At 41.7% G+C, this 12,225-nt stretch overlaps 1 protein-coding gene across 1 annotated transcript in view; it reads left to right on the top strand.

The window, feature by feature from the left end:
• The window catches only part of ENTREP2 (endosomal transmembrane epsin interactor 2), an 830,030-nt gene that overhangs the window by 659,257 nt on the left and 158,548 nt on the right, over positions 1–12,225 (top strand). The gene's annotated exons all lie outside the window — the stretch shown is intronic.

The raw sequence follows: 12,225 nt of genomic DNA, 5'->3' as shown, positions 1-12,225 counted from the left end.
AGGCGTGATGACACCATGCATTTTGAGCTTTCTTTTTCAGTTGGTCCATGTAGGAGAGGTGGTTAGATAAGTGGAAACCAAGAAATATGACACCGGGCATGAATCAAGGACAGGAGTACAATGAAGGGCAACCAGTCTTGGATTTGAGTCTGAAGTGGGGTTTCATTCTTTTGGCCGGACTGAGCTTTCATTAGATGCTGCCATCGAGGTTTGGGTGATCTGCAGCATTGTATGCCATCAGCCAGTAAGGTTTGAGAATACTTTCAGGTCTTTAGCATATTGGGAAAGAGTGAGACCTATTTGGGGAGTGGGGTTCCATGGGTTGTGTATGATCGTATGGTGTTGCAAATGCCCATACAAGTTAATATAGGAGAGAGTAGGGTCTGGAAGTCAACACTATCTAAACTAGCAATTTGTGTAGAAGATCTTTGACACAGATTCTGATGTGCCCGTGATTCTCAGAGGATTGTTGCCTACCTGTTTAGTTTCTCTTTTAGTCCTGCAAACTCGGTGGCATTTAATGTGCTTTTGGATTTTTTGTGGCTACATCTCTCGCAAGGATTTCCTCTAAGAAGGGGAGGTGGATCATGGATGATTAACTATTAGAATTTAGGAGAACTTTTTAGATAAAGGGAAGGTCATCTTTTATAGAAGTGGAAGGTTAATGTTAGATGTGAGTCAGGAAACTATGTGAATAATAGAGGTCAGAGTTTTGGGAGAACGTGCTATGATTATAGGTGATAGGAGAATGTTTTTTTTATTGTTAGGTAGTAAATAGATTTCTGGTTCAAGATTCATTGGTCAGAGGTTGGAAGTAGGTTCATGAGAGAATGTGGCTGTGAAAGGATAAATGGAATAATGATGAGCCCTATTAGGAGGGATTCAGTATTGACAGGTATAATATGGCAGGGGACAGAGATGGCAAGTTTGTATGAGATGTAGTGCTCAGGTGACATCCAGAAAGGTGTCTTTCATGCATTTTTTAGAGGGGGGATGCAAAGATTGAAGCATTAAATGTACTGTTGGTGCTGACAGCGGTTAATGTGGATGTGAATTCAGAAATTCTGTACAAAAAAGTGTTTCTTATTTCCCGGAGCTCAGTAGGCGAAGAGAAAAATGATAGGCTGAGTAGGAGTAAGATCTATCTGGATCGATAGTCAGTTAGATGAAATGATAAGAGTTTCAGGTTAATGTTATAAACGGATGACTGGATTTCTAGATTGAATTTAGACAACCGATATATTTCTAAAGTGAGTGACTGTGATTGTGTAGCCATGATCCACAGGTTGGGGAAAGATGCAGGATGACGACGGGTGAGCCACATATCTGCTGCGATGGATAGAGTGTCTAATTTGATGTCACTGCTGTGTGTGCTGCATGATCATGTATGATATGAGGAAGCATAGAGATGCAAGAATGCAAAGGTTGGTCTGGTGATATGGGTTTAGATGGTGATTTTTCTTATACAATGTGAATGACCTGCGGATGTGCATTATTGTTGATGGGTTGGTACCTGTGTGTGAGTTGAATGGATTGAAGGACAGGTGCGAGCAGAGGCAAATAGTTGCCTGCTGTATACTGAAGTGCAACTGTCCTTGCATTAGGCCTATTCTATCTCTAACAGACCTCCATTTGGGTTGCCCTTTTTCCAGGAAGTATGTTCCACATCATTTTTTTTCATTCTGTAGTGTTTATTTTCCAGCGGATAAGCCTGCTTAAATTCTCCCAAACACACTGGGAGAAATCGACCAGCTAACCAGGGACATTGACATTATTTTGAAACTGAAAAATACAGACTGGTCCACCATGTCAAATGGTATAGCATTTTGCCAAAAGTCCTCCTTCTTCGAAGATGGAAACAGCTTCAGAGAGCATTCCCTACTGTACAGGCAGGGAACTCAAACTAAGGTGTGTTTGGTAGCCCTATGTGAAACTGTATATAGGACCTATGCAAACATGGTTTTAAAGTTAAATTAAAGGCTTTCATGAGATTGATGTTTCCCCAGATGCAAAACACCCATTGCCAAAGCAGAATGCTCATTGTGTCCAGGTTTGTTAAGCACTGAATTTTCTATACCCACAAGGCCGAGGTAAATTGAGATTAAAATGGTATCAGGAGTATCCACACCGGGTATGTAAAGTTCAATATATGCATTGGTCCTAATATCTAAAAGATAAAACATAATTGCAGTGACAGGCCCTGCTTGTGGCCACGTATGCACGTCGCTATGTGTGTCAAGAATATTTGCAGTCTCTGTGTACATCTGCCCTAGTGTGTAAAGGACCATTCCAGCCTGTTCTCTTTTCCTGACCTCTGTCATCTGCAGCCATGTTTCTGCCTTGGTACCTCAGATATAGGTCCATCCATGGGTCGCCGGCAGTAGGCAGGAGGACCAGCATCCATCATCATGTGCACGCTGACTCCATCACTTTTAATGACGTTGCCTACTCGTGGGTCTGCTTTCTAACCCTTCATGAATGTGTGTATTTCCTATAGAATGAATCTCAGGGCACACAAGCGCTCAACAACGCCATTACACTGTCACTGGACCTCTCTTTTTCAGCTCTGTGAAATGGTGCAGATATTTGGCTGATTCTTCCCATGGTACTGCCCCTCTTCCATGAGCAAGCAAGGCAGTGCCTAGGCTATGGCAGGCATCCAATTAGCGAGCATTTGACTTGCCTGCAGCTCAGGAGGAATGGGCTAAAGCTGCTAGTAGGGCTGCAGAGGCAACCCACTTTGCTCTGAAAGCAGCCGCCACCTGCCAGATTATTGGTTAGCCTTCCATGCACCACTATCCTAAACACCTCCACAGAGAACCTTTGCCGGGGCTCAGCTTACCTAACTGGATCATCAATGTTTGCAAAACAGGTACTATTCTAGACATGCTGATACTAGCTCTGAGGTCCCTAGCATTGTGTGCTTTAAAAAAAGGCACACAAATAAAGACATACATAAATTAAGGATTGCAATTATAAGTCGATCTGTCTGTTTGTCTAGTAAACGCCACGTCACACGTTCCTACGTTTTTATTGATTTCCTATACATCTACACGCCTGGATGTAAGATCGAACGGAGATGAAGATACAACAGATGCTAATATTATTAGCTCAGGTGCTAGAACCTACTGTTGAAACTTCAAGGCTGAACTGCTTTAGAAGGAAGAAAGAACTGTGAATGGGCCTTGTTGTCTGCTTTCATGTCGCAAAATGGCACTGATTTGACACGAATGTGAATGTCAGCATATAAATATGAACTTGTCAATACTTTCTGTATACTGTTTAAGGTGTCCGGTGTATGTGTAAGAATGACAGTGCTTGCTTCCTTGCATTCTGTACTGTCATGCAGTGCTATGTGGAACAGCACCAATGACAGAGATAATTCCCCCATTAGCGTATACTTCCTGCTGAGCCCCAAACATCACAGTGAATTTATACGGTTACCCAGAACCTATTCAATACTAATGTGTACTCCCTTATGGTACTTTTGCTATTGCTTTATTTGTAAAAGAATGAATTCCGGTGCCCAAATCTCAGCAGAGAAGCCCACAGCAAGCGCTATTAAATGTCAAGGCTCCAATCCATAGTTACCTCCAGCCTCTTTAATGCACCACCAGACACACTCTGCCTCTTTATCTTTCTCTTGCAGGTTTCTGCTTTCTTCCTTTGTGATGGTGTTCTGTCTTTCTCTTCCTCCTTCTTTATCCTGTGTAAGTTTCCCCCTCTCTTGCTCTCGGTCAATGTCTGATGAAAAAAAATAAGTGCCAGCTCCCACAAATGTAAATGTAAATGTAAATGTAGCCGTACTTGTAAAGCGCACTGATACTCCTGAGTGTCCTGGCACTGTACTCATACCGCTAGGGAACCCTTCCTGGTTTTTCCCCGTGAAATGTCCACTCCTGGGCATCCCCAGGGTGCAACCAGGCATCCCTAGAGCTGTAGGGGGCCGTTGTGGAGACTAAGCAAACTATTGCCCAGAGTTGCAGCGTGGGACCCATGCTGAGAGTAGGCACCGAGGCGAGAAATCAGGTCCGAGGAATTATGAGCCCAAGATCCGCCGAGACCAGCCAAGGCAGGAATTGAACCCTGGTCCCGGGCCAGACCTCTGCATCAGGGTCTGCCGCTCTAACCATTGAGCCACACTTCAAATGAGTACTGGTGTGCCCCAGGTGCAACTAACAGCTCAAATTAAGCACTGACCATTACACCTTGTCAAGGTGAACCACAAAAGTCACTAAATAAAGTTGTGCTTTACCGTCAGGTAGCTTAGCACCAAGCAGTCAGGTTTAACTTAGAGGCATTGTGCAAAGTACTCTCAACCTTAATAAAAAGCTTTTGAATAGTAAACAAGTCCAAAACCAATTAAAAATAATAGGGAGCATTTTAATAATTAAAATGACACAATTGAGATAAAAATCGCATAAGGAGAACCGGAGATGTGAATTTCAAAATTGTAGTCAAAAGTTAAAGCCGAACACGATGGAGCACAGGTCAGCTATTAGGACCAGGTTTTTCCTGGTGGAAAGCTTACCTTCTGACTTCTGATGAGTCATCGGCGGTGTAAGCAATAAACTAGGTCTGAAGCAGGGTTCAAAGTAGGATCTCCTTCAGTGGGATAAAAAAGCAAGTTTAGACTGACCGGCAATTCGGCATTGGTGGCTGCAGTATCAGCAGTGATTCCGGTCTCCGGTGCTTCTCCAGGTAGGAAGTTGGCAAAAAGTTGCAGTTTGGCGTACATGAAGAATACTCTCTAACACCTCCCAAGGGTCCATGGCCTGGAGACTCCACTTGAAGGTTAGAACTCTAACTGAGGCCAGTAGCATGGTTCAGGTCAAATCCAGTTGGTACCGGTCAGCTGGGTAGTATCAGAGAAAGGCCTCTTGAAGCTTGTGCCTTTTAGCTCCTTCAGGAGGGCAGGCAGTGTAGTGTAGTTCCTATTATCCCAATAGGCTCTGCGCATTGGAATAATATCTTCAATAGTATAGACCTAGGGCAGAGGTTAACTAGGTCTTCTACCGACGATATTAGACTTAAAGTTTTGTGTTTGCCAGCTAGCTCAGAGTTCACTAGAAACTTTCTCGAATAGGCAAGGAGGATTTTAACCTCCCTGGATAGACAAGAAGGGATTTAGTTTCTGACAACCATAGAACATGACAACTTTGCTCTCCCCTAATCAAGAGTGTATCTCTAGAGTCGTGTGAAAACAAGACAACTTATTTTACTCAGTCAGTTCAGTGCATTCTTAGTTTCACCAGATTGTAGAGAAAAGGAAAAGACGGGCGTGTTCAATAAAAGATGTTATTTATTGATCAGTCTCCTTTCTCATACAAGAGAAATGAATCGCTATTATTGTAATACTTATAGTTAAGTAAAGTGCATACAGTAAAGACAGAATTATAGAATAATACTGTAAAAGCATTGATATGGTTTCTAAGCCATATGATACTTTAAAATGGATAAAATAGATACATACATATATACATTTGACTAATCATACTCAACTGGTGCTTCTAACCACGCCTACCCCAGTGTACCTGACCTAAGCCTAATACGTGGGCCGGAGTAGATAAGTAGCAGTTTAAGTTAAGTTTGTTTTGCCAAGGGACTGACTCGAGAATTCTCTGCAAGGGGTTATTCAGTTCTGTACCTGAGATCTAGAATGATGGAGGGCTGGTATCTCTTGTCCCAGGTCTTGATATTCCAGCTGCCTGCGAGGGCTGCTTGGAAGCGCCGGAGCTGGATTTCTCAGCAGGAGAAAGGCAGCGTCTCGTTCTCAGCGCGTCAGGAAGGCTGGGCAGCGCCTGTGGGCTTCGCTCTCTGCTGGGCTCCTCGGCACATCTCGCTGCTCCAATCTCGTCACCACCGCATGTGTTTGCTTAAGGCAATGTCGGTAATATTTATACCTGAAAGGTGCCGAGATTGACGTAAGGATGGACATATATATGTCAATAAGGATGTCATATGAACGGGCTTGTTCCCACATTCTTTTGCTGAAGTTCTCGGTGAAATCAAAACAATGGCTATGGGAATTTCCCAGGTCGCTGTAGGTTTGATTTGTTTTGAGAACTCCGTATGCCTTATCAGGGGCTGGAGGAATATCGCTTGTCTAATTAGATGGCATGCGTTATGACCTAATCAGATAACGCGCTTCTGTGCCGTGGTGTGGCTTAATCAGATAACGGTTTTTGCACCGTTGGATGGCTGCTAGTTAATTATTAACCAGACCAGGGTCAGGAATAGGGGAATCGATACAGTACCTATAGGAATACATCACACCCACTCCACGTAGACTATGTCCATATTTACAAATCTAGGCATAGTGAAACCAGTAGCGTTTGTGTATATCGTACCACCCCAAAATACATTCATATGTATCCTGAAAAATTGGAACTACGAAATATATGCAACACAATCACATGTACTATCACATGTACTATATGCACAAGCAGTCTAATAATGCTAAACATATAACGCATATTTTAAATTTATCATGAAAAAATGCGAAAAATACACATGAAATGGCTCTTAATACAGAAAAAAAGTGCGAGACCATTTCATCACAATCATAAAGTTATGTATAATAGTGCTAGAGGATAGCGAATGTCTCGTGACTACCTAAAATAGAAATTTAGTTCTCTAAGAATAATGTCTACTTTAAGCAGAAGATAAGTGTCCCAAAAAATCGTAAATATTTTTGAATTGGGGAAAAAGCTCTTGCAGTCTGAAAAATGATGAGAATTTTTTTTTTTCATGTCGCTTTTTAGAAGTTGAAGGCCAAATTCAGCATGTAGGGAACTCCGAGTGCTAGTTTGTTCAAAGTTATTCCTGCTGCTCTGGTGAAAACATCATATCATTTAGACTGTTGAAAAAACTGTCAACAGCTTCTTGCGTAAGTTCCACTAATTCTGAAAAAGTTGTTACCATGCATTCATGAGCCTGAGCATGATTGCGTCCATTGATGTTTTGATCAGCATAGCTGACTGAAGGTCGTACCTGATCGATGCTGCTTTCATCTTGTACTTCCCTACCCCTCAATCGTAGTGGTGAAGTCTCCACGAATGCCGTCATCAGGATTGGTAGCCGCTGGGGACAGCACAATGCATGAGCCGTTACCGGACCCAACAAGGTATCTGCGTCCATTGGCACATCCGATAGTAGTGCCAGACAGGTGTCCAACACGCATTCTTCGCCGCATAGCAAGCACCTTAATACAGGCATAACACAACTTTGCCACATTGGTCTAAATGAAAGAGACCAAGTCATGTTCAGGTCCCTAAGCCGGGATAGTCCAAGGATTTTAGTTACCCGGTCCCGGTAGCCAATGGCTAGGATCGTTTCTTCCCTTGTCGCAGGTGTTTTGTCTGTGACATGGTTTGCCATAGCGAAATAACAGGATCAAAAATAGAATACCCGCTACTAGTCCCAGAAGGAGTGGAAGTCCGCCAAAAATGGAATGGACAAAGTCTGGAAAAATACCCAGGATGGCTTTGAATGGAGTTAAAGCACCCGAAAACACTGCTTTAAATACACTGGAGACACCAGTGGTATCAGAAATATTTAAGATTTCGTTCAGTATTTCTGCAAAATGTATGGGGGAATTAGTTGATAATAATGAATGAATCTCTTCTGTTGTACTTGCAACTTGGAGATCATACGTTTCTTTTGATGACGTGAGCCTGGTCGGCGTCTGTAGGAGCACAGTCTTCATTCTGCTTAAAGTATCTATTCGAATAGAAGCAATTTTCAAATCGGGCCATAACCTTGCCTCCCTGTCTGGAGAATCGTTCGGCAACAATACTCGTTCACAGCACATGACCTTCCTAGTCACGGTTATGAGATAAGGTTTTCCGGGCAGCAAACTACAACATCTGCGATCTACTATTAGAATGTAACTCCCGTTCGAGAGTCTCCTAAAGAATGGTTCTATTTGTGTTGCAGGTGTGCCTAGCTGGTAACATGAAAGGTTATTTGAAGTCCCTTCACAGGCTCCATGCAAGCTAATACCCTGACACAGAAGTGTACCGCTTAGTGATTTTGCACAATTATTGCCACTGAGAAACACTTTCTGGCCTTTATTACTGACACATTCGTGTGTATAGGGCAAGTTCCATATTGACTTAATGTACCCTTTACCCAACCTTTCATACTGGCCTGCCTGTATATATTTTTGGCAGAATTGAAACTGGAAAGTAGTTATCGGAATATTTATTATTCCATGTATTATCCATTCAATGACAGGTCGTTCTGACATTGTCAATGGTAATCTCTCAAGTCTTTCAATGCTCAGAATTGTATAGTCAGCACCCTTCTGCGCCAAACTGATTTGTTTATCAGTAAGGTTAAAGTAACATCAGTAAGTCTTGCGATATTATATCGATTGCTGAAGACACAATGCTGTCCAGAGAATATATTCTGGAGGACAGAGTCATTAACCCATTGTCCACCACAGAAAGTGATTTTTCCAAATTAATACGGTCAATTTCCCGTATTTTTTCTGCTGTTTCAATTTGAGTTACTTTCCAGGCTTCGTTATAAGCTGCATATATAGAGGCCGCTATGAAACATTTTTGACGCTGTTTGCGTGGTCCCATAATGAAATCACGCAAGTCAGCACCTTCTGTAAGTAAAGTTAGGTGTTGCTTAATTTCAGCCAGTGTGGACGTTTGTAGCCATTGAAGGCAGAGCTTGCCCACGCTGTAGGTGGTTACTATCCCTGGATGTTGTCTTTGGGAATATCTAGGGTCTGGCCTAGTCAATGTGAACCCCTGTATTTTGTTCAGGAATCTGTTTTGACAGTTATTTGTATCTGTGGGCCAGATCAACCATTTTTTCCAGTCAGGATGTGTTCTGTTTTGGTTTAATATATGGTTTACGTCTATCTCATCATCTATAGAGCTATTACTGTTCACTGTTGGCTTTGGAATAGACGGTTTGTTCAAATCTTTTATTTTCGCTAAGCCAAGACAGGTAGTTTGTTGAATAGTGTCGTTCAAAAATATAATTTGTTCTGGGATCATGCAGGCTCTAAACAATGATTCTATACCTTGTACTTGCCAATCTCTTGTACCCCAAACAGTTTTTGTTTCAATATTATTGTTCCAGAAATCAAACCCAAATGTATTCATTTGCTCAAAAAATGAATCGGAATATATCAATTTTGTGTTTGTAAGCATGGTCTTCATACCTGTCTTATTTGACAATTTGAAATAAAATGTTTCTGCATTACTTGTGTTAAACCCTGAAAAGTATGAATATTTATCATAAAATGTTTTCAAGCTATCTTTTGGAGGAGTAGCACAATGTTCCCATTGGTTATAATTTAAAACATTTCTAGGTTGTGCAGATTTATGTAGATAATGGTTACCATAGTGGTTGTAGCAGAACATCTGATCATAATTAGACGAACCCTGCAAATAATCATGTTCTGTAAATTTAGCAGACATCACAAGATCAGACATCATATCATTAATTCTTTCAAAGTCCCAATCATCAGCAAATGTGCTTGGTTTTACAAAGTCACTCAATGAGATCTTGAATTGGTGTGGATACTTCAGGATTTCAACCGGACCATAGATTTCATAATCAGTTTTGTCCCATGCTACACCGCCTGGTATAGGATTGGCTGTGAAGTTCACTGAAGAAAGTTCTCTTTTCTCGATGTGTGAAGATGTGTGTGGTTTAAGGACCAAGTTGATTTTCTGGCTTGCTGTTTCCATTTAAGCATATTTTCCTTCAATGAAATGTCCCAAGCATAGTACCATGATGAGCCAAAGAATGAGGATAAATGCACCGAAGGCCACCCAAAATTCAATCCATGGAGAAATCAGATAGGTTTCTTTCAACTGTTGAAAAAGTTCCTTAGCTTTGTCTTTAAAAGTTTTTGTTGATGGCTGTTTCTTTGCTTCACTCAGGTCTTCAGATGAATCATCGAAGTTGATGAAGTAGCCGGATGCTGTTCTGTCAATTGTTCCAATTGCTTTTGGATTTTGCTTTGTTTCATTAGCAAAGTCTGCAGTTACATCATCATAGGTTGTTGTTTCTTGATGAAAAGCTTTGATTTGGGTTTTAAGAGGTTCAAGTTCCATTGCTTTGTTGCATAGTCCTTGTTGATTCACTGTAGATTTTCCAAATGTGATCAGTCTTCCAGTTTGAGCCTCTGTATTCGTAGCAAACATTGGTGTTCTGCTACTTCTTGGGAGTCCACTTGGCCTACTGTTTGTTATCGGCCACATGATTGTGGTTTAACCAGGTCGATGGATACAACTCAGTTCTCCTTTTTACCAGCAAGGGGCGGTAGTACTACTGATCTTGTCCCGTTGACAGACAAGACAGGAACTGCTTTTCTGTAAGAAGGCCCAAATTCCTTCTTTACCGCGATCTTCTCTCTGACTAGATCCCCGACTTTTGGAATCCAGGCAGGCCTTGCTGGGACAGGTGGTTTCTCTTCAGTGGTTGTTGGCTGTTGTTTCAACTTTATGTTGCTCAGGTCTTTTCTTGTTTCATTTAAGTCCTGTAAAATAGCCAAACGATCTTTGATATCAAAGCTTTTGTCTTTAACCACTGAAGTCTGACTATCAAGATCTTGGATCATCATTCTAGTTCCGAACAATAGTTCGTACGGACTGAACCCTTTCAGAGAATTCCTTGGCAGGTTATTTAGACTACGTTGGACACTTATTAAATGTTTGACCCACCCAGCTCCCGAACCTAATACCTTTTCCGTTATAGATTGCTTTATGTCTTGGTTTTTTCTTTACACCATCCCGTATCCCTCAGGAAGGAAGTGAGAAGAGTCCCGCTATGCAATGCTCATTTGGCCATGCTTCCCTATAAGCCTGAGGGCTAAAGGGAATACATTATTCAAAACGTAGCATGCTCCTAGCGTATATGCCATTATAGACTTGCAAATCCTTGTATAACAGTCCAGACGTCAGCCGAGCGCTGGGGTCTACATCATAAGTGAAAATTAGTCTTTTTATGTTAATATAACGCTTTTTCGTGATGGGTATTTTCTTATTGTTGTTGTTTTTCTGGACCGAAGTGACATGGCAATAGTCCTCCTCGCTCGCCACTGCGATCTCTATTGCAGTCTGGGCAGTTTTTTACAAAAATGTGATGATGCAGGCTCATGCCTGGCCACCAGTACACTGATTGTAATTCTTCCAGAGAATCTTTTAGCTTAAGGTGTCTGAGACCCTCACCCATATGTGCGTCTGCTATTAACAAGCCTCTCCTGTCCGTGTTTGGAATTACTCTATCCCCCACTCCAGGGATTCGAGCAAAAGGGACTGAGTTTGCATCGATTATGTATGTATAATTGAGTGGATAATTGATCGGTAGTGCTGAACAGTCGCCTTTTGATGACGTTTTCACCGCCAGCACAGTTTCACCGTCAATGTATTTTACTGCATGCTTTTTTGTAGCTACGGAAGCCGATTTGTTTGCTACCGCTGTGGCTGTCTCAGCCAATGAATTCCCTGCAACGTGAACGCCATCACGCTGATGACTCAGTGAATGTATCACATGAGTTTTTGGTAGTTCTTTCTTTAAAAGAACTAATTGTTCCCAAAGCGCTTTCTGCTTTATTGTGGCACCTGTGTCATCTTTGTAACCGTTTTGAATCAATTTCTGCAAATCGTTATTGTATGATTTGACGCAGTAATACGAATCGCACACAATAAGTGTCGGGAATTCGCGATCGGCATTATCTAGCGCCATTTTTAATGCTATTATTTCAGTTTGTTGTTCTGAATTATTTTCCACTGAGTGTGTTTTTGTAAGTAGAGGTCTTAATTTGTCTCCGCGCCACACTTCTTTTACAATTTCGCATGTGGCGTTGTAAGCCAGCTCTCCCCAAACTGAGGGTTGAGCATGACCGTCTGTATATATTACACAGGCGTACTGTCGTAAAGGCAGAATGTCGATTGGCAGAGGGTATTCTTTCTCATATTTTAGAAATTTTAATTCTTTCATTTCCGGGTCAAAATAGTATTTTACTTTGTCTGTAGCAACAGAATTTACCCATTGTACCCATTCTGGATTTAGTGCAGTTGTCGGTAAATTACATGGTGTTGTTAATGCCTCAAAAGCTGATTCTGCTGTTCTGACTGTAACCTGTCTACCGTCTGCTTGGCATTTTTCCTTTGCTACAGCTGTTTGAACCGCATGAACAATGCTTTCCTTAATGCTGAACCTTTTTTCAGCTTCTGTGTATAAATGTGATTT

This window comes from Lissotriton helveticus, chromosome 3_2, assembly GCF_964261635.1.
Source record: "Lissotriton helveticus chromosome 3_2, aLisHel1.1, whole genome shotgun sequence".
In the NCBI taxonomy this organism is placed as follows: domain Eukaryota; kingdom Metazoa; phylum Chordata; class Amphibia; order Caudata; family Salamandridae; genus Lissotriton; species Lissotriton helveticus.
Note: the sequence above shows the minus strand (reverse complement) of the source record. Positions and strands in the feature narration are given on the sequence as shown.